Source organism: Pleurodeles waltl, chromosome 7 (genome assembly GCF_031143425.1).
Source record: "Pleurodeles waltl isolate 20211129_DDA chromosome 7, aPleWal1.hap1.20221129, whole genome shotgun sequence".
Taxonomy (NCBI): Eukaryota; Metazoa; Chordata; class Amphibia; order Caudata; family Salamandridae; genus Pleurodeles; species Pleurodeles waltl.
The window spans coordinates 230,843,846-230,866,262 of record NC_090446.1 but is presented as its reverse complement, the minus strand read 5'-3'; positions in this window follow the sequence as shown (position 1 = coordinate 230,866,262).

Below are 22,417 nucleotides of genomic sequence, written 5' to 3'. Positions count from 1 at the left end.
CAGTGGCGGGTAGGCGGGTTGTTACGTGACATGTAGCACCAAATTTGACAGGTAGATATGCTTTGGGCCATGCACAGATTGGCTTTGCTTGATCCCCTTATATTACAGTGACACCTGCTTTTAATTGTGAAGACCTGACATCAGGCAATTCCTCTTTAAGTCACCTAGCTACTGATAGTCGGTGTATCTTGGCACTTGGATGTCTGTTCATTGACTCATATCTTGGCAGTAGTGTAGCATTATGTGTTTCATGGTACCTGCCAGTTAGCAACACTTAATTGTTGAGCTAACAGACAGCTGCACTATGTAATGTTGCCACAGACCAGCCATCAGATTTGGAATAACCACTCTACCTGGCCATATGTGATGGGTTACACCGAGTACAGCACCCTGGATATATGTGAGATCCACTCCAGGTGAGCAGAGTCCAATTTGTGATGGGAGGTAGGAGGGACTGAGTATAAGAGGACACAGTTGTAGCTGTGTGTATGAGGTATGTCAGTGGCAGCTGTCCATGGCATTCCTGTCAAGAGCTGTCCTATGGCAACAGACTATACTACTGTTACCCCCCAGGTGAGTACAGTTCTATAGATGATGGGAGGTAAAAGGGACAGTTTAGTAGAGGACAAAATTGTAGCTGTGTGTAAGTGGTATTGTACTAACAGATGTCCATAGCATTGCTGTCATTCCCACAGACTGTACAAGTGTGCATCATTCAGGTGAGCATACTCCATTGTTTAGTCTACCTGCAAGGCTATTTTCAATATGGTACACTGTTCGTTTTTTTTTAATGTTAGAACAGTGCCTGCTGGGAGTTGTAGTGTTCTCAGTCCCTGTACTACCCACGCCATGCACAGATACTATGCCCCCAGGTGAGTTACCTTCACCGGCAAGATGCTCAACAGGAGTTTTGGACAGTTGGACACAAGGGTGGTGAGTAGTTTGACTGTTAAGGTGGCAAAAGGTGATCAGTAAGCATCCATGACAATACAACTTGGTGGCTTTATTGGTGTAGTGACTTACCCAACTCCACTCCTGTCAAGCCCTCAGGATGCAAAATGACCAGGACCTTCTCCTCTAATGATGTGAACTATGGGGTGGAGGTGGGGGACCACCATCAGTCTTGAGGACCGCCAGCTGGTGCCTGGCTAACATAGAATGCACCTTCCTCCTAAGGTCGTTCCACCTCTTCCTGATGTCGTTCCTTGTGCACAGGTAGCTGCCTACAGAATTAACCCTGTAGACTATTCTTTGCCATATTTCCATTGTCCTCGAAATTGTGGTCTGCTGGACTTGGGCTCCAAATAAGTGTGGCTCTACCCTGATAATTTCATCCACCATGACTCTAACCCATTGTCTGTGAAACGGAGATTTTTTGTGGTGATATGGCGGTGGTGGACAACACAAAAATAGGATGATGGAGTGTAGATGCTGTGTGGTGAGGGGGTGACGGTTAGTAAATGATGTGTAGGGGTGCCTAATCTATAGTACTGTGTCTCTGATTTTGGTTTCTGGCTTCTATGTGTGGTATTGTAGATGCAAAGGATTGTGGTGTGAGAAGAGGTGTGTTTTGTAGTACATTTTGAAGGTGTGTTGGGTGTTTGGATGTGTGTTAGCTGTATGGATTTTGAATCCATCCAATGTCATGTTGTGTATTACTGTGGTGACCACCGACCATCATGGTTCACGTCACCATTGGATGTCTGACATGGAAGAACCGCCATTGTGATTTGTGAGTCGTAATAGGTTCAGTGGGTGGTTGACGGGCTAGCAGTGCTGGTGGATGGACCCTCTATTTCCCGCCTTTCAGAGTCCTGGCGGTACCATTTTTTTGCATGTGTTTTGGTGGTCCTGGCTGTTCAAGTCATAATACAGCAGTCTGTGAGACTGCCAACATGGTGGTCTTTTGGCGACCACCACCATGGCAGTCTGACAGTCAGACCGCCAAACACGTTAGAGGCCCCAAGAATAAAATGCTACATTACCATGACTTGAGAGTTCTGGATGCGATCTGCTTCTGCCTCCCCAGTCCATATTCCTTCACTACCATAGTAGTACTTGCCACACAACACCTTAGAAGGCATTGCAGGCATTCCAAAATTTCTGGCCTCTTGCCCATCCCAGACCATCACTTACTAATACTATGCTTCGGCCACCACTGGCAGACTGCATCTGCTCTAAAGCTATGTCCCCATCTCAAAAACTCAGCCCTACTCCTTCACACACAAGGGAAAGATATACCTCTTAAATTGCAGCACTGACCCGCTTCCCTGATTCAGCATACTACCTCCACTCACCAATGTGTCACCACTAATCTCTGGTCTCTACCTTCCTATGAAGCATGCATGTCACTATACTGATTTCCGCCTGATTTAGAGTTCAGTGGATGGGTTGCTCCAACAAATATGTGGCAGATATCCCATCCAACATATTACAAGTGTGTTACATCCAATGATACTTGTATTCCTGCTGATGAGATATCTGTCACATTTGTGATGGAGTAACCCATCAGCAACTCTAAATCAGGCACTTAGGGCCTGATTTAGACCTTGCAGAGGGGTATACTTCGTCACAAATGTGACAGATATCGTGTCTGCCATATTACGATCCCATCATATCCTGTGGGGATCATAATACTCTAGACGTAATATCTGTCATGTTTGTGACAGAGTATTCCCTCTGCCACATTCTAAATCAGGTCCTTAGTCTTCTTTTGCTTTATAGTGGGGTGGCTAACATCATTTTCCCTTTACCCGTTTTCCAAATACATTGTTGCCATTTCCCAACATTTGTCTTTGTTTTACTGCTTATTCTAATTCTTTCATTCCTATTTTTTTTATGACTATTGCCCAATATTGTCCCTTGCCCACCTCTGCCTCATTCCCAAATACCTTTTATCACTTGTTTTCTTGCTGACATTTGACTACCTATTGTATAGCATTAGCACAGATTCATGAACACGTGACTAATGCTGCAGTGAGTGAAATGGTTGTGAACCGACAACTCAAGTGTCTGTGCTTCAGAGTCTGCATCAGTTGTTTTCTCTCAATTCAAGTGCACAGTGACGTTGATCAGAAGGGTGCATATATCTTCTCTTGCAGTTTCCATTCAAGGTTTCTCTGTTTCTTTCATTGTGAAGGATGGAGATATGTAAACTACACTACTCACTTGCCATAAATAATTACAAGCACTTAATAGAGAATGTATTTATGTGGTATTTGTATAACACAAATCGTGCTAAAACGCAGTGGACAGCTGTAAAGATTTGAAGGCAGAAATACAATTAGAGAGTCAATATGATCGGGTGCTGGTCAGGAGAAGGAAGGCAGACAATTTACTTGAGTACTGATCTCAGAAGGAAACAGATAAAGACACATAGTATGAAAAGTATAAGGGGTGTGATGCTGCCCCATATTTAATAAGAACATATAAACTTTGCAAGATGTGATTTGCTTTCAGGGATGGACCCTCCACTAGAGCTGAGGAGCATTGCCCCGCTAAAAAAAATGCCCCAGAACAGAAAAATAAAATGATAATAAACTTTCTTTAATATCATTTTATTTTTCATAATGCGACAATGGATGCCGAGTGACCAGCCTGACATGCGCACTTTAAACTTCTCTAACGCAGCTTTCTTAAGACTGCGGGGTTATAGAAAGCACTGGCCTCCAGCACTCTTGGGGATGCTGAGAGAGGCCGCTCCCACCTGTCCTGACACTGATTTCATGCTGGTTACCAGCATGAAAGCAGCGCCAGGATAGGCTAAGACAGTTTCGTGGGCCCTGTTGCGCTTTAGAGCCAGGAGATACGACAAGAGAAGAGATTGTCCTAAGGTAAATGCCTTTTAGGGTTGAGCGCAAAGCGCTCTGTCCCTGGTGTAATGTATCTATAGGCTTGTAGCCACGCCCATGTCACTCCCATCAGTTTGGTTGGTTTGTGGGCTTGCCTTTTAAAATTCACTTGATTTCATTAGTGAAATTTATGCATACATCATTCCTTTTCCAGTGTTTAGCCGTCCTCGATTGCACCACCGAACTACTGCAAACATACGAGGCTCGATGTTTTGCGTGTGGTTTCTGGACTACTTTTTCTCTTTATTTCCCAACACGATCTTGCTGGGCAGTACTCCAGTGCTTTGCATGACATGGACCCTGTTATATGGATAGTTGCCCTTTTTGCAGGTTACAGGGATAATTGCACTTTTGCCGGTTACATGGATAATTGCACTTTTGCCCATACATTTCACTGCGAGCGTTTCACTGCGAGTGAACTTCTGTTTTCTTTTGTGTGTCTGCTTTGTGCTGATGGCAAACGTCGGCTCGTTTTTTTGTTGCATATTGCAACAAAAATAATCATTGCATGCTTGTCAAAACTAGGCCTTTAGGCTTTGCTACTGATTGTTTAATTTTGAAACGCCTCGACGGCTAATCTCTGCTCTCCAGCGAGTTTTTAATGGAATAAAAAACTCACATGTCTGCATGTCACAAAGTCATGTTTACAAAGGACAAATGTTTATTGCAATACATTTGTAATTAATGGTAATGTGTTGCTTGCATGACTCATTTATACAAACCACTTTACATATATAAATAGCTATTCCTACTAAATCAAAGGGCCGTATTTATACTCTGGTTGCGCCGAATTTGCGTCGTTTTTTTCGACGCAAATTCGACGCTAAACTAACGCCAACTAACGCCATATTTATACTATGGCGTTAGACGCTTCAGGCGCCAAAGTGCCCGGAGTGTGCGTCATTTTTTAGCGTGAACCCCTTCCTTGCGTTAATGATATGCAAGGGAGGCGTTCCCGTCTTAAAAAATGACTCCCAGGCCTTTACGTGGTATTTATACTCCGGGGCAAAAATGACGCCCGGGAGTGGGCGTGGCCAAAAACGGCGCATTTGCGCCGCTTTTTAACGCCTGGGTCAGGCATGGCGTTAAGGGACAAGTGGGCTCAAAATGAGCCCAGAGTGCCCTCCCCTGCCCCCAGGGACCCCCCCTGCCACCCTTGCCCACCCCAGGAGGACACCCAAGGACGGAGGGACCCATCCCATGGACATTAAGGTAAGTTCAGGTAAGTTTTTTTTTTTTTTTTTTTTTTGTGGCATAGGGGGGCCTGATTTGTGCCCCCCTACATGCCACTATGCCCAATGACCATGCCCAGGGGACAGAAGTCCCCTGGGCATGGCCATTGGGCAAGGGGGCATGACTCCTATCTTTACAATGATAGGAGTCATGTTGATGGGGGATGGGCGTCGAAAAAAAATGGCGGCAGTCGGGTTACGACGATTTTTTCGACGTAACCTGACTTGCCCCATTTTAAGACGCCCATACGCCATTTTCCCCCTACGCCGGCGCTGTCTGGTGTACGTGGTTTTTTCCCACGCAAACCAGGCAGCGCCGGTCTGCTTGCGCCGGCTAACGCCATTCCATAAATACGGCGCCCGCATGGCGCTTCAGAATGGCGTTAGACGGCGCTAAATTTTTTGACGCTAAACTGCGTTAGCGCAGTTTAGCGTCAAAAAGTATAAATATGGGCCAAAGTGTGTACTTTTAGGCGCAAGGCATGCTGGGTGCATTTACCTGTCAGGGTTCCTCAGTCACACAGACGGCAGAGGTGTTGGCTTAGTGGCTGGCTAGCGGTAAGACAGGAAAGTGTGATCCTGGCAAATCCCTTTATTGCGCTGTCCCTAGTTATGCACATCTGTCAATTTGACGAGCGCTTTGAAACTGGCAATATTCAACTACTGGGTGCTATGTTACAAGCCGGTTGCTTGTGCAGAAGCGGATGTAGAGTCTTCGCCGGGGCTTTCCTGTTGTTAACTAGAGCACACGCTGTGCTGCAAAAACGACACAAAGAGACGTAGAATGGTGTGCAGCCTGTGGGGTGTCTAGTACACGCTGTTTACAGTTGTGTTTCTGCACAGACTTACTGTATCTCGAGCATGGCCTTGATTTCTTTGGCAAGGAGATGTACCACATCCCAGAAACTGTAGATATGAACTTAATTATTATAGGATTCTGGCAGCAGAAGAAGCAGATTGCTTGTGGATGGAAAAATAAGATAGCTCAGTAAGTTAATCACTTGCTGTAGAGGAGGTGCACACAGGTTTTAGGCTGCAGGTGACATCTCAACAGGGCTGAGTCGAGGTTTCATCCTCGCAAAGTGTACACACTTGGGCCTGTATTTATACTCCATTTGCGCCGAATTAGCGTCGTTTTTTTCGACGCAAATTCGGTGCAAAACTAACGCCATATTTATACTTTGGCGTTAGACGCGTCTAGCGCCAAAGTATGGGCAAATAGCGTCATTTTTTTGCGTGAACGCCTTCCTTGCGTTAATGAGATGCAAGGAAGGCGTTCCCGTCTAAAAAAATGATGGCGACGCAAATGCGTCGTATTTATACTCCCGGGCAAAAATCACGCCCGGGAGGTGGCGGGTCAAAAAACCCCGCATTTGCGCCACTATTTAACGCCTGGGTCAGGGTAGGCGTTAAGGGGCCTGTGGGCTCAAAATGAGCCCACAGGTGCCCTCCCCTGCCCCCAGGGACCCCCCCTGCCACCCCTGCCCACCCCAGGAGGACACCCAAGGATGGAGGGACCCACCCCAGGGACATTCAGGTAAGTTCAGGTAAGTATAATTTTTTATATTTTTTAATTTTTTTGGGGTGGCATAGGGGGGCCTTATTTGTGCCCCCCTACATGCCACTATGCCCAATGACCATGCCCAGGGGACATAAGTCCCCTGGGCATGGCCATTGGGCAAGGGGGCATGACTCCTGTCTTTACTAAGACAGGAGTCATTTAAATGGCGTCTGGGCGTCGAAAATAATGGCGCAAATCGGGTTGAGGTGATTTTTTTGCCTCAACCTGACTTGCCCCATTTTAAGACGCCCTAACGCCATTTTCCCCCTACGCCGGCACTGCCTGGTCTACGTGGTTTTTTTCCACGCACACCAGGCAGCGCCGGTCTGCTAGCGCCGGTTAACGCCATTCCATAAATACGGCGCCCGCATGGCGCTTCAGAATGGCGTTAGACGGCGCTAAATTTTTTGACGCTAAACTGCGTTAGCGCAGTTTAGCGTCAAAAAGTATAAATATGGGCCTTGGTCCTGTTGACGAAATAAGTAGTTCCCTGGTACAAACATCCCATTTTAAGTAATTCACAGACATTCCCAGTGTTACACCTGGAAAGCCAGACAAAGGATTTAAGGCACACCGTTTGCCCCCTATTCCCCATGTATGAAAATCTACATAGCATAGATTTAAGCATTGTGGACTAGAGCCTCCCGTGCAAACACAGAGTTACTGCTGTAAATTGTAGATAATTTCCAAGGAGTCAAAGGTTTGGATTTGAGTTTGTGTTTACCAATAAGCGGACATGTCTGTGGACGTTCACAAATTACACACCTAACCATGCTTTGTCCCACCCGCTTCCCATCGCTTGCGTTAGATTTCTCACTGCATACGTCTCCCCACTTGCGGGTGATAAATTTGCAGTAGAAAATCAATTTTCATCTGCCAGGAATCGTTTTGTGATTTCCTGGCAGATCTATGTGGAAGTATTCTCTTTATTTACAACTGAAAATTCCTATTGCGCATTGGGCCCACTGAGTGTAAAAGTTGAGGTATTAATAAGACTTAGCATGGGCAAACTGGTAGCTCAAAGTACCAAGACTCACAGAATATACATATATATATATATATATATATATATATATATATATATATATATATATATATATATATATATATATATATATATATATATATATAAATATTATTTTATTTTTTTATCATCAATGCCTGAAATAGCCTTACAGATTATAAAATAGCATTGTAATCTGTTTGGAAAAAGTAGAGCCTTTTCATCAGTTTTGCAGCTTTCTGAGGGTCGTAAATTGTAACTGTAATGTACCTAACACCCACAGGGGCATATTTATACTCTGTTTGTGCCGGATTTGTGTCATGTTTTTTACGCAACTACAGCGCTAACTTAACTCCATATTTATGAGATTGCATTCAATGAGATGCAAGGTAGGCATTCCCGGGCAAAAAATGACTCACAGGCCCTAGCACCTTATTTATCCTCCCATGCAAAAATGGCACACGGGAGGTAAGTGGGCCTAAATAATGGCGCTAAGCTTGCTTAGTGCCATTATTTACTGCCTGGGTCAGGGCAGGCATTAGGAAACCTGTGTGCCCATTTCCAAGGTGGAACATCATGGAATAAGCCCACAGGTGCCCTCCCCTGGCACCAGGGACACCCCCACCCTCACCAAAGGAGCAGCGGAGGATGGGGGACCCCATCCAAGGTAAGTACAGTAAGTAAAGGTAAGTATTTACCTTTTTTCCTCAAAGTGTCATAGGGGGCCCAAAAATGGGTCCCCATACATGGCACTGGGTGCAATGGCCACGCCCTGGGGAACTTTGTCCCCTGTGCTGGCCCTTGGGGTGGAGGGTATGACTCTTGTCTTTTATAAGACAGGAGTCATGTGGTATGATAGGTTTAGCATCAATAAATGAAGCTAGGCTGGTTAGAGGTGCATTTTTTACTCTAACCAGCCTAACATCATTTTTAACGCTAAACCCACTACTCCTATACCGCCACCCCCACCTGGCTAATGTCATTCTGCATGACGTTAGCCCACCCTTTGCTTCAGATTGCACCATTCCATAAATAAGATGCCCAGCAGGCGTCTTGGAAAGGCGCTAGCCGGCGGTATACTTTTTACGCTAAACTGCACCTAGGTATAAATCAGGGCACAAATCTTTGCTCTTGATGATATCCCCAAGCTATGCCTAGAAGTTCAGACACTGTTGCCTTGATGAGCGTTCCTCTGGTGACTGTCATTGAATGCAGAGGATGTGGTCTATTGGCTAGGGGTGGCGGCTTTGGAAAGTAGGGACCCAGGTTCGAATCCTGCCATGTACTTGAGTCGAGGTCAATAACCTGTATTTCTGTTCAAATTGCTTAATCTTCCTGTGTCCAGAAATTCAATTTGTGGATTATATTTGTGTGACTCCCACTTCACGTACACAAGATATTCTCTCAAGTAATATATTGCACTCCAATTGAGCTAAATGTGTGTGCTATAGAAATACTAATAGATGGACACATGCACAAATCAAATCTGATGCCTCTAGCTGCACCGACTAGACACTTCGATTTAGAAAGCTCAGTGAGTTAAACATCGGTTGATCTGCTGTGACCTAAGTGCCCTTCCTTCCTTGATAATTTAAATATAAGGTAAGGTACTACACCACTTGGAATCCCATAGTATCTGTATGCAAACTTGTGTCAATTGTCCTTAACACAGTCAAGTTTTCACCTCTCTTTCTGACCTGTTATAAAGAAATGGCATCCTTACTGTCCTGCAGTAGGTTATCACAGTTACTAATGCCTGCAGGAAGAGTCAGCAGACACTGTCACTGGACAGTATTACAGCTGTGCTTAAAGTATGAAAGCCATAGCTAGCTTTTCAGCCTTGCTTCTGAGCTATTGTTTCCTGAAGATTTACAGTCTTTAGCTAATGCAGCAACATTCATATCAGTGTATTTCTGGGAATGCCAGAGTTCATTCCAAGAAAGCAGTTCTCTTGCTGCATGACTACAGCTGCTTGTGAAATTAACGTGCCTTAAAATATGTCTTTGGACGAATTACAAATTGCATGTTGTATTATTAATAATTGCAATACACTTTGCAATGTATCTGCAATGATAGTATATTTTTCATTGGGAGCAATGATTTAAAAACGGCCTCTGTGAAGGTGGATAATGTGACCATGTATTTTAAGGAATAAAATGCTCTCTACAGTACATTATGAAGATATTTCAAGACTGTTTCTTTTTGGTAGGATGTATGGAATTTACAACACAAATAGATCTTACACGAGGAAACGCGGGACTCATTGCATTGCCAATGCTTGTTTTATTTTATTATTATTGTACCTCCCCTCCCACCCCTCCCCATTGTAAATACAAGCCAGCCCCCACTGTTTGCTTTTTCTGCTTTTAGTTGGTGGACTTACTTTCTATTTAGGGGAAATGTTTTCTCACAGAATTTAAAGTGTTAAAACCAGTGATAAATGTGTAATACAACACCCTAATCGTGCAATTACATGTCTTCTTTGGTTGAGTCCCTTAGCCTGAGATAGCATCCCATGAACTCAATTGCTTCAGGCCCGCTTATCCTTTGATCATTCTGAAACACCATAAGACTGGCTGCAAATAGCACATGTTGCTAACAGCCTTAAGGAACATTTAAAATTAGATTTTTCTTATGTATGTATTATATATTTATGTGTTTCATTTTTACAATATTACAAGGCGCGGACCAAGCACAAGACGAAAGAAAGTTGTTCAAGAGCAACATGTATGAGGATCTCGTGAGTTTATCTATCAATCTTGCAACAAGCTCAGTGGCACCTGTATAATGAGAAGTGAGGGGCCAATTGCACCAACATTTAGATGTTTTTAACCCCTTTCCAAAGAGTGGGGGCCCATGTTTTTCTTTGCCTTGCTTCTACTTTGGTCCACGGCATCCTTGCTGCGCCTCGGGGAGATCTAGTATTGAGAAGCGGGGAAACAGGCCTTCTTATTGATAGTTTTGGGGGTGCTCTACAGGGTGTTAAAGTCAAAGGGCGGAAAGCGTAGGAGAAATAGAGAGACTCTGATCGTGATGACAAGATGCACCCTAGTGTAACAGGCAAAGGTCACATGTTTTATATATATTTTATGAATGCAAATACAATGGATAAGGAAACCACATAAAACTTAGTAGAGCTCATCTCAAAGCTTTGTAATGTATACGCACGCAAGCCTTAGATTTCACATCATTAAGATGTTTTACCTTTCAACCCCTAAGCTAATTATTTTTCATGTGCTCTGCAAATTACAAGTGAGGTATATTTGTTAGTCGAGGCTGTACTATGAATGGCTACTGCACTGTATTAAAGAACATATTTCCTACGATAAAGGCAGGTAACCTTTCTAAAGACACAATTCACTTACGGAAAAGTAGAGAGCTTTTAAAAAACAGAAGCGTTTATTTTTGGAGTGGTGCTTAAAATAATCTCCAGTGCAAAAGAACAACTTTCCCACCAAATACCACATGTAAAATCACTGGGACCAAAATGATCCTTCTGTTGTACTTCACAAAGCAAAAAGATGAATTAAATTGCAGGAAAGTGTCCCTTTATGTATGGTAACCCCCACCTTTTGCCCCCAATGCTGATGTGTAAGACTCTGTGAGCTGAAGCCTACCAACCAGGTCCCACTGTCTATGCTGTCTCCCTAAATTGTTATGTCGACATGGTGAATTCCTGATTGGCAAGACTTTACCCCTTATAAGCCCCTAGTAGATGGTACCCTGGGTAGGCATAGGTGGTAAAGGGGTACCCAGGGCTGCAGATGATTGCTGGGGGCAGGCCTGCCATTGCAGACTGCCAGAGCAGTGCAAACTGCTCGAGTTCGACTGTGCCCTCAACATGAGTGGCACAGTCCAATGCACTTCCTTATATATATGTCAGATACACCTAAGGAAGGTCTCTACAACCCAGGAAACCAGGTTTATTATACTTAAGGTGCAGGCATATAAGCCCAAGCTTCTCTGTCCTTATAAACGTCCTTTCCATAAAGGTACAATATAAGTGCAGGCAGATCCATAGGATAACATGAGTCTTAAGCCCTGGCCGACCAGGGCTGCTAGCTCTACTATGATACAGCCTAGATATGTTGAGTTTGGTGTCTAACAACTTGCCTTCCCTCCCCCAACACAAATCTTATGTTGAGGGATGGCTGGCATTCACCCATGTGGCACACTAGAGGATGTCCACCTATTGCCACCATTCTTTGTGCTCTGGAAGAGCAGTCCACTTTTTTGCATACTTGCTGCCACCAAGACAGCTTGCCTTCCCTCCCCCAACACAAATCTTATGTTGAGGGATGGCTGGCATTCACCCATGTGGCACACTAGAGGATGTCCACCTATTGCCACCGTTCTTTGTGCTCTGGAAGAGCAGTCCACTTTTTTGCATACTTGCTGCCACCAAGACAGCTTTCTGACTTCCTGCAGGCAGCCTGGGGTCTCCCAGAGGTCAGGAATAAAGGCTGAGGTAGGAAAGAAGTCACACAACCCACCCCCAGGTGGGCTAGTGAATAGACCCATCAGGGTGGTGAACTTTAAAATCTTCACCGCATGGATAGCCATCTGTGCTGTCTCCCAGTGGATTAAACAGCTCTTCCCCTTCCCCCAGGTACAGTTGCTTGGGGACAGGTGGGAAATTAAGTATGCAGGACTGTGCTCATCCCCAGACGGCTGACCACTCCTCTAGGATGCCCAGCCCAGTCTATGCACTAAATTCTGATTTCTACCATTTTAGGAGTGGCAGATTAGAGGGTTTTGGGTAGCTAAAAGTGACCTATCCCACGGGATGTGGCCACCTCAGGGGCGGATTAGCAGTAGGAGCTAGCTGCCCATTGGTCACTGGTCTCCATACCCGTAACTCCCCTAAATCCAGGATTTAAAGGACACCCCTGACACCAGCACCTCAGATCTGATTGACCAACTTTGAAGAAGGGCCAGAAGGACCTCTGCTTCACTGACAACCGGACTCTGCCCACTGCACCAAGGCAAAAGAGAGATACTCTATCCTCAAGGTAACAGACTGGGAACGATATGATCGACCGTCGTCCTTGGCAGAAACTGATCACTCCCGACCAGAGGGAGCCCTGAGGAAGCCAGAAGCGCTTTCAGTCTCCCTTGGACTAGTGGCACTAGTTCCCAGCAAACTGCAGCTAAAAACACCCGCAGGTTCTGAATCTTCACCAGCCATTGGGCCCACCATGAGATCGTCGAAAACCATATGGTCCAGTGTCTTTTGGGAGTTGAAGTCCAACCTGCCTCCATGTTCCACGCCACTACCCACTCCCATGGACCGCAGGAAGTTCCTAAAGGATTTCTGCACCCTTACCGCTGCCAAGGCTTGTTGGTTGCCAGTCCGGTAACTAACCCTTACACTTGACACTGCAGGTGCGGGGCACAGTGTGCAATCTGCATCCAGCATCTGCAACCCAGCCCCAGCTGAGATTTTTCATCCCTATGTCAGCAGCGTCATGTGAGCGGTAAAATATCAGAATCTATGGGAGACCCGTTCAGCACCACGGACATCCAAGACAACTCTGCACCCATACTCCACGGACCAGGTAAAAGTGAACTGGCCTACACCCAGGACCCTCACAACCTTAACTCTGCAAGGGTTCCCTGCAACACAACCTCCAAGTGATCATTTGTCACCAGTGGCTTCCTGCCTTTGACTTCAACACGAGTCCTGTTCAGCTCCACGGACAGCCAGGACAACCGGGCACCCGGACGCCATGGTCCAGTTACAACTGCACTGGCTGTAATGATCTGGGTCTAAGGACTGCACAACCTTAACCCCAAAATGGTTCCACTCAACTTACTTTCTAAGAGCATTTTTGCAACCAGTGACTTCAATGCACCGTTTAATTGCTAGTTATGCTGTGAATAAATATTGCTTCTAAAATCTATAACTCTGGTTATACTTATCTAATTCTGGTCACTTTGTTGTCTAAAGTCATATAAAAATAAGCTCTAGTTTTATGAATTGGTGTTGGATTTCTTCTGAGTCATGTCAATTACTAATCATCCATGTTTGTGCTGTGAAATGCCTAACACATGTGCCTCTAAGTAAAGCCTGACTGCTCTTTGCCACACTACCGGGACTGAGCTAAGAATATACTAGTGTGAATCCAAGGACCATCTCTGGGGTATTGCAAGAGTATTGCATGGTGAGGACTAACCCCCACACCACATAATTCTCCACTTTCCTTCTTAAATGTCCAGCCTTCTACTTTTTATATAATTTCAGGGTGAAAGTTGTGGGCGCTGCAAGATTTATTTGAATCTAAAGCCCAGATTTATGGGCTTTTGATGCAAGGCAGTCCAGCTTGCTGTGCTGTCCTACATCAAAGGGAAAGGGCAGGAAAATGCAGCATTTATACAATACAGCCCATTCCTGCCACACTGCACAGGCGCTATTTTGGCTGCCTGGCACCAAAGCAGGCCACTTGCACCATGGTGTAAGGGTGTCAGGGTTGTAGTCAGGATTGGTTTTGTGCAGTAAGGGCCACCTCCCTGCACAAAAACAACCTTAGGAGGCTTTTTCCTCTTTATATGTGTGCTGAGGAATGCTTGGAATGCTTGGAGGCATAAGGATTTGGCACATCCCCTGGAGCACTGGTTTGGCATGTTTAGTGCACTGAGATAATGTACGTGACACTGTCTTCAAATACGGTAACACAAAAAAATCTGTACCATTCTCACAAATTGAGGGCTGTATTTATGGCCTGGTTTGCGTCACTCTTTGACCACACAACATGGTGCAAGAGCGACTCGATCCTTAACTGAGATTTAGGAAGCCACACAAGGCTACCTTACATGGCCCTGCATGGCTTCATACATCTTGAGTAATGTAAGGCAGTGAAAATTGCTGCATTTCATTGTTCTGCGCCAAGGAGACATTTCCATGGGTGTTGCATGCGTGTTCCCATGCAACATTCATGGATTTTGACATATTCCCAGATTTACAAAAACTTGTAAACCTGGGAATGCATCAAAATCTTACTCCTCCTCAAGAGAGGCGTAACGAGGAGAAATATGTTTATTTCTTGTTATTTGTTCCTCTTTCTATGTGTGCTGCATTCTGCAGCACAAAAACAATCCTGCATGCAATGCAGGCACCCTTGCACCATGGTGCAAGAGTATGTGTGTTGGCGCTAAGCTTCCAAAAGGGCACGATCACAGGAGGAAAGGACAGGAATGCGTTGTGTTGGATAAATACCGTGCATTCCTGCCCTTTCCCTGTGACATAGGACAGCGCAGAAAAGTGACTTGCTGCGCTGCCCTGAGCTACAAAGCCTAGAAATATTGGCCTGAATACTTGCATGAAACTGCAGGATTCGTGTTCACACTAGAGGCACACTAAAGGTTCACATAAATTGACTCGATGAGCTTTTTCAGCAGCAGGCAGAAAAACAGGAAGGCACACTGCCACCATTTTGCAAACAGGAAAGTGGGAGATCTTTAAGCGAAATTGGGGGAATGTATTTTACTATTGAGATATATTGAAGCATGTGCAATTGTAGGTGAGAGACAGATAAAATGAGGTGACTTTTGGCTTACAAAATCAGGAGTCGCTCACTGTCTGTTTGCATGTATGAATGAAGGGTCCCATCTTTCCTAATTTAATGATTACAGGTTTGTTACCCCACAAAGCCCATCAAGAGCCTTTAGTACATCAAATTAATGAAAAGGGGAGGGAAGTAGAGTATATGATGTCCCCTGCTTTGTACACAGGCTCTCCTCATTTATTGGAAACCTGTGTGAGTCATGTGCTGTCATTGCCACTGCATTTGAAAGATTCAAGTATTTTAACCCCAAGCTTTCAGTGTCCAGGCCATTCATTTCAATCTGGCCAGATGGAGTGAGAGTGTATTGGGTAATGCTTATGGGCTTGGAACTGAATACAATATAAAGAAAAAATGCACGCTAGTTCTAAAACCAGTGACAGCATTCCAGCTGAACTGAGCATGGCTGAACAAACAGTTCTTCAGCCTTCTACTGTTGAATAATTTGTAAAACATTGGGTAATCAATAGAAAGGGAGGAAAGAGCTTCCACTGTTGAGGCCAGAGGATCACAAATTCTGCTACCAAACTGATGAACTACCCTCACTTTGAACAGATCCAGGAGAAGCTGATCAAACCAATTGCAAATGTTCCGGAGCTTTAGAGAAGATATGCAAAATTCTCGGGAGCTTGGAAAAATCCTGCTGAGGCCACATGCTTCATGATTTTTGACTCCCCAAGAGGTTGACCACCAGAAATGAAGGAGCTTTCCTTTCTGCCAAAACCATGATCTTTGATGTGAATGTTGACAAACGAGAAACATTGTTTTCCCGGGCACTTTACGTAGGCCTTTGCTACTGTTCTGTTCTGTATTGTCTGCCCTGTCCACTACAGGATCACCTCCCAACAAGTCTGATAAAGCTATAAGACCTTGGTGGATTCGCAGAAGTTCCTTCCAATAGATGGATCAAGTCCTCTTTATTCTGTTCGATTAATCTATGGCTTTGCATTTGCTCAATGTTGCAGCCCAACCAGAAGCAATGACATCCCCAGTATGAATGTATGGAAAGGGGGTATCCAATTGAAGCACATTTCTTAAGTGCTCCAAGTATACCCACCACTGCAGATGTCTGGTAAAACCTGAAGACAGCAAACAGCAGCATCAGCTCATGCTATTCTGCTGATTCTGATTTCTTTGCCATTAAAGATGTTTCAGAAACAGATGTAGGTGATCCCAAGCCCATATGCCCATGAATTCTGAGCCAATGCCTTACTGATGCTATCCCTGATTTTAATACAGCCATCACTTTGGATTGTTTTAACTTGATCTGTCTGACAGCCCCCAACCCCTTATAAATTTGAAAGACTGAGTTGGATGGCAATATGATTTCTGAACATTGATTATAATCCCAACTGCATTTCATCTATGCTGTCTTGCAAACTCAAAAGAGTCTGCATAAACTAGCCAGTCAGTAAGTGTGTACATTGAGACCATCTAAGTGCAGGAGACCAATCAAAGGAGCCAAAACCTTCTTGTGAATATCTGTGGTGCAGTCTTTAAGCCAACGGGCAACATGGTGAGCTGAAAGTGTTGTTCCCACACAGCAAAATTGAGATACTTTTCTTTCCAAATGGGAACATGGTATCCCATGCCTTGAAAGATGTCAGTTACTCTAAAAGACCTATCATTGGAATAACCTGTTCAAGAGTCTCCATTTTGAAACAGAGTCAGTAATTTATGTATCAAGTTGGAATATAATGGTGCTTTCCAAAACCTTTCAAAACCTTTCAGACCTCTTTCAGTTGGCACTGAAACACCAATGATGCATTCATTAGGCCAAAAGGTATATATTTCTACTGAACTAGACCTTCAGGTGTTACAAATGAAATTATGTACAACAATTCTTCTTGTAACATCACTTGGAGATAAGAAGTCTTCGGTCCAGTGATGAGAAAACCGTGGCAGTTCAGGATTAGATACAATCTCATGAGTGTTTGGTGGGAAATGTTGATCAATCTAAATTGCATCATTGAGGCTGCGCAAGACACAGAAACCCTCCGAGGAATTTGAAAAAGAAATGTAGATGACATACAGCCTTCCTTAAATATTAATTGGTGGTTAAAATCATTGCTTCTTCCCAACATGTCTGCAAAACTGGAGTTGGCTTCCTCATTTAATAGCTCCTCATAGCTCCCACCTTCCTCTTCAGATTTGTTCTCCTCAATTCTATATACTGAGTGTGAGCACCAGCATCTAATTTGATATCCAGGTTTTCATGTAGTGGCCATCCTAAAAACAATTCACCTGTCTCAACTTTTTACAACTTCCTCTTAGGCGCCGGGGCCTTAAACTCATCCTTACCAGTAAAAACCTCATTAAGGGCCTCATTATGAATATGGCAGTCGGACTGCCAGACTGCCATAGCTGCAGCCGGCAAAAGGCCGCCACATTGGCTGTCACACAGACTGCCATATTATGAGTTACACAGGCAGGACCGACAAAAGTCAGCCAAAAACTCAAGATCGCCAGTCCCGTAGAGGGCATGAAATCGGCAGGCTGACCACTAGCACCGACAGGATGTTGCCCAACCACTAACCCAACCATATTACAAATCAAAAGTCACAGTGGAGGTTCAGCTATGGTGGTCTACAAATGGTGGTCCGAACCACGGCGATTTATGCTCACCACAATAATGCCCACCTCCACATTGGATGGATTTGAAAACAACACAGATGACACAGATTGCTACACTTGACACACCTGAAAAGTGCACTGTAAAACACACCACTTAACACACCACAATCCTTTGCATCTCCAACACAACACACTGTAGCCAGAGTGCACAATAGAGAAAAAAAAAGAATTAGAATAGGAACCTCTGCAATTTTCCCACCCCACATACCACACTCTTCACACATTATTTTTCCAGGCAAATGCATTTGCACTTCCCAACTTCACAAACTCACTGTCACCTGTTAATTTCAATCCATTCCCTTAGCACCACCATCTCACCCCATAAAAATCCCTGTTTCGTCGATGATGAGTTAAGAGTCATGGCGGATGAAATCAGAAGAGTAGAGCCACATTTATTTTGAGCATTAGCCCAACACACTACTATCACTAAGTAAATGGAAATGTAGCAAAGGATAGTCAACAGAGTGAATTCTGTAGGCCCCATCCTGCGCACAAGGGACAACATCAGGAAGAAGTCGAATCACTTTAAGGGAAGGTCCAGTCCATGGCATCCAGGCCCCATCAGCATGTCTAGAAGACTGGCGCTGGTCCCCTCTCTTCCCTTCCAACTTGCATTCTGGGAGGAGAAGGTTTTGGCCATCCTGCATCTTGAGTGCTTGCCAGGAATACCTGGGGGAATCGAGTCTCATAAATCACAACACTAAAATATCAGCAAAATCAATTGTCAAGCATGCTCACCTTTGACCACCTTCACTGTCACCCCACTCACGAGTCCAGTGTCCATCAATTCATAGACAACTGTCTGGCATCTCACATTGTACATTGTGTGTAGTACAGGGATTTGCAGCACTACAATTCCCAGCAGGCACTGTTCTACAATTTCAAAAACCATAACAGTGTATCATACTCAAATGTACCTTGTTTGCCAAATCTCTAGTAAAGTGTACCCAACTAAGGGGATGACATTTGTATAATGTATGGGTAGTCCAAGGATGAAAGGACTGCTAAGGCCAGGGGGAACTGCTATAGTCACTACACTCAGCCACCACAGTGTCTTCTGCTCCAATCACCCTTATCCCGGAACTCACCATTGAAGTGTACTCACCTGAGAGGTTGATATCTGCATAGTGTGTGAGTAGTACATTCACTGACAGGACAGATAAGGCCAGGAGGCACTGTCCCTACAAACACCAGAACAGTGTCCGCTTCCTGAAAACAACAGTATGTCAAAGCTCATATGTTGTGTACTCACGGGGTAGTTGACAGCTGTGAGGTATTGTGAAGCAGTGAGAGTGACAAGCCTGCAACTAACAGCAGGTAATGCACCCCGAAATCAAGACTCCAAAACTGTGTCCTCCCTCAAAATATCCCTCTGTACGAAATCATATTTGAAGTGTACTCACCTGAGAGGAAACCATCAGCATTGTTTGTATAATACACAGAGTTGCATGGCTGCAGCTCACAGGAGGCTCCCTTACTGTCACTCCAAACACCAGCCCTGTGTACACTTGCCAAAATACCCTTCTCTGGGATATAACACATAAAGTGCACTCATCTGGTGGGGGTGACATATAACAACTGTGTTGGTAAATGGGTTATTGGTAAGGGCAGGTAGGTACCTACACTTAGCAATAGGCCACTAATCTCCACTAAGGTCCAGTTAGGTCTCAGTAAATTAAATCCAGCTCAAGGCTTGGTAGCTTGGCAACGAGCGTCAAGGCTTAATTTAGGGGACAGAGTGTAAAGCATTCAAATATCACAAAACAGTAATTAAATAAAACACTGGAAACAGTTTAAAAATCCAAAACCAATTTATAAAAATAGATTATATTTTTATCTTTAAAATGATAGCAAAAAGAATAAAATCAGATAAGGGGACCGGAGATATGAATTTTTAAGGAATTATTATTTTTTTAGCGCCTAGAAACAAAAAGCGCCAATCGGGTCATCTGGTTGCACCTCGACCGGGGTAAAGTCAAAGTTTCAGGCCGACCGCGATGGAGCCTTACTCGGCTACAGGCCGCGGGAGGCCTCGGTTAAAATGTTACCTTCACACTTAGGGGGTCATTACAACCCTGGCGGACGGTGTAAAAGGTGCGGTAATACCGCAAACAGGCCGACGGACAAAAAAAGGGAATTATGACCCTGGCGGAAACCGCCAACAAAGACAGCCACTTTAACACACCGCCCGCCACGGCAGTACAGACAAGCAGCACAGCGGTTACCGCCAACAGACAGGCGGAAGACAATGTACCGCCCACACCATTACAACCCACCAATCCGCCACCTTTTCCGGGGCGGATTCACCGTGGATAAAAACACGGCGGAAACAGCTTTTGCTATGGGAAAACGCTCACCTGAACACATCCCACGAGGAACGACGACTCCATGGACCCGGAACTCCAAATACTACCTTCCCTTGTCTTTCTGCTCCTTTACGACCAACAGCGACGTAGGCACAGAAGATACCGGTGAGTACTGCATCTACGACACGGGGAATGGGGGAGGCAAAAGTTAGGGGGACACCCACCAAACACCCCCACCCCCACCCTCGCATATTACAACATACACACCAATGCAGTCAAAAATATCACATTAACAACCCACAATCCCCCCGGAAGAATGCAAAGACAAAGCAAATTTCGGTCAAACTTTGTAATGTGCCAATAGACATATCATACAAAAATATACAGATATATATCTCTAAATCACTCATAATTAAATATACAATACAAGAAGTAGTGCAGATATGTACACAACAATGTCCGTGCACCAACAGTCCAAAAATGCATGGGTAAGGCCCACAATAGATACCTGACCAAAATCGGAGAGAACATTGCCGGGGCATCAGATGGAAACACTACAGGCACCTCAGGGGGAAGGTCCACGACGGGGCTCCATGCCCATTGATGTATCCTGGGGAGTGCAAAGCCACAGTCTCTCAAGTCTCTACAGCGGGTGGCTTGCCCACTGTGCCATCCTGGGGAGTGCAAAGCCACAGTCTCTCAAGTCTCTACAGTGGGTGGCTTGCCCACTGTGACATCCTGGGGAGTGCAAAGCCACAGCCTCTCAAGTAGATGCAGGTCTCCACTGGTTCTGGAGGGGGACTGGTGCCCAGACTGGATGAGTCTCCCCGTGAAAGTTCCTGTCCTGTCACTGTCCCAGCTGCACATGGGATAAGGATGCCTGATGTGGCGGAACATTTATTCCTACACGGTCTTTGCTATGTTCAGCGGTGCTTTGACATGGCGGCCTTTGCTCTGTTCAGCGGTGCTTTGCCATGGCGGTTCAGGACTGTTCAGCGGTGCTTTGCCATGGCGGTCTTTGCCCTGTTCAGCGGTGCTTTGCCATGGCGGTTCAGGACTGTTCAGCAGTGCTTTGCCATGGCGGTCTTTGCCCTGTTCAGTGGTGCTTTGCCATGGCGGTTCAGGACTGTTCAGCGGTGCTTTGACATGGCGGTCTTTGCCCTGTTCAACGGTGCTTTGACATGGCGGTTCAGGACTGTTCAGAGGTGCTTTGACATGGCGGTTCTGATAGTGACATTGGTGTGTGGCATGACGATCTCCACACTGGACATTGGTGTGTGGCATGACGATCTCCACACTGGACATTGGTGTGTGGCATGACGATCTCCATACTGGCCAGCGGGGCTGTGGCATCCTGTCCCCTCCTGGGCTGTGACTCCGGCGGTGGTCTCTGGAAAAGTGACGATACTTGGGCCCTCCTGGGCATTGACTCCGGCGGTGGTCTCCTGACCAGTAACGATACTTGGGCCCTCCTGGGCACTGACTCCGGCGGTGGTCTCCTGACAAGTAACGATCCTTGGGCCCTCCTGGGCTGTGACTCTGGCGGTGGTCTCTGGACCAGTGACGATAGTTGGGCCCTCCTGGGCTGTGACTCTGGCGGTGGTCTCTGGACCAGTGACAATACTTGGGCGCTCCTGGGCTGTGACTCTGGCGGTGGTCTCTGGACCAGTGACGATACTTGGGCCCTCCTGGGCGCTGACTCCGGCGATGGTCTCCTGACCAGTAACGATACTTGGGCCGTCCTGGGCACTGACTCCGGCGGTTGTTTCCTGACCAGTAACGATACTTGGGCCCTCCTGGGCACTGACTCCGGCGGTGGTCTCCTGACCAGTATCGATACTTGGGCCCTCCTGGGCTGTGACTCTGGCGGTGGTCTCTGGACCAGTGACGATACTTGGGCCTTCCTGGGCTGTGACTCTGGCGGTGGTCTCTCAACCAGTGACGACGGTGCTGGCGGTTGTGTCTGGGTGCAGGTGCAGGTACTGGAGGCTGTTGTGAGGTGGATGGATGTTGGGTGAGTGATTGCCGGCGTTTGGGTACTTTGGGAAGGGGCGTCACAGACACACTGTGAGAGGACACAGGGGACGTGTAAATGGCAGTGGAGGTGGTGAGGGCAGGTGAGCGGCTTGTGGTGCTGGGTGTTCTGGTGCGAGTCCTAGTGCCTGTAGATGTGGTGCATGCAGGTGTGTGTGTAGACGAGACTGGGAGGGAGGAGGGAGAAGAGGAGGAGGGAGACACAGTGGAGACAGTGGATGTTGCTGTATCTGT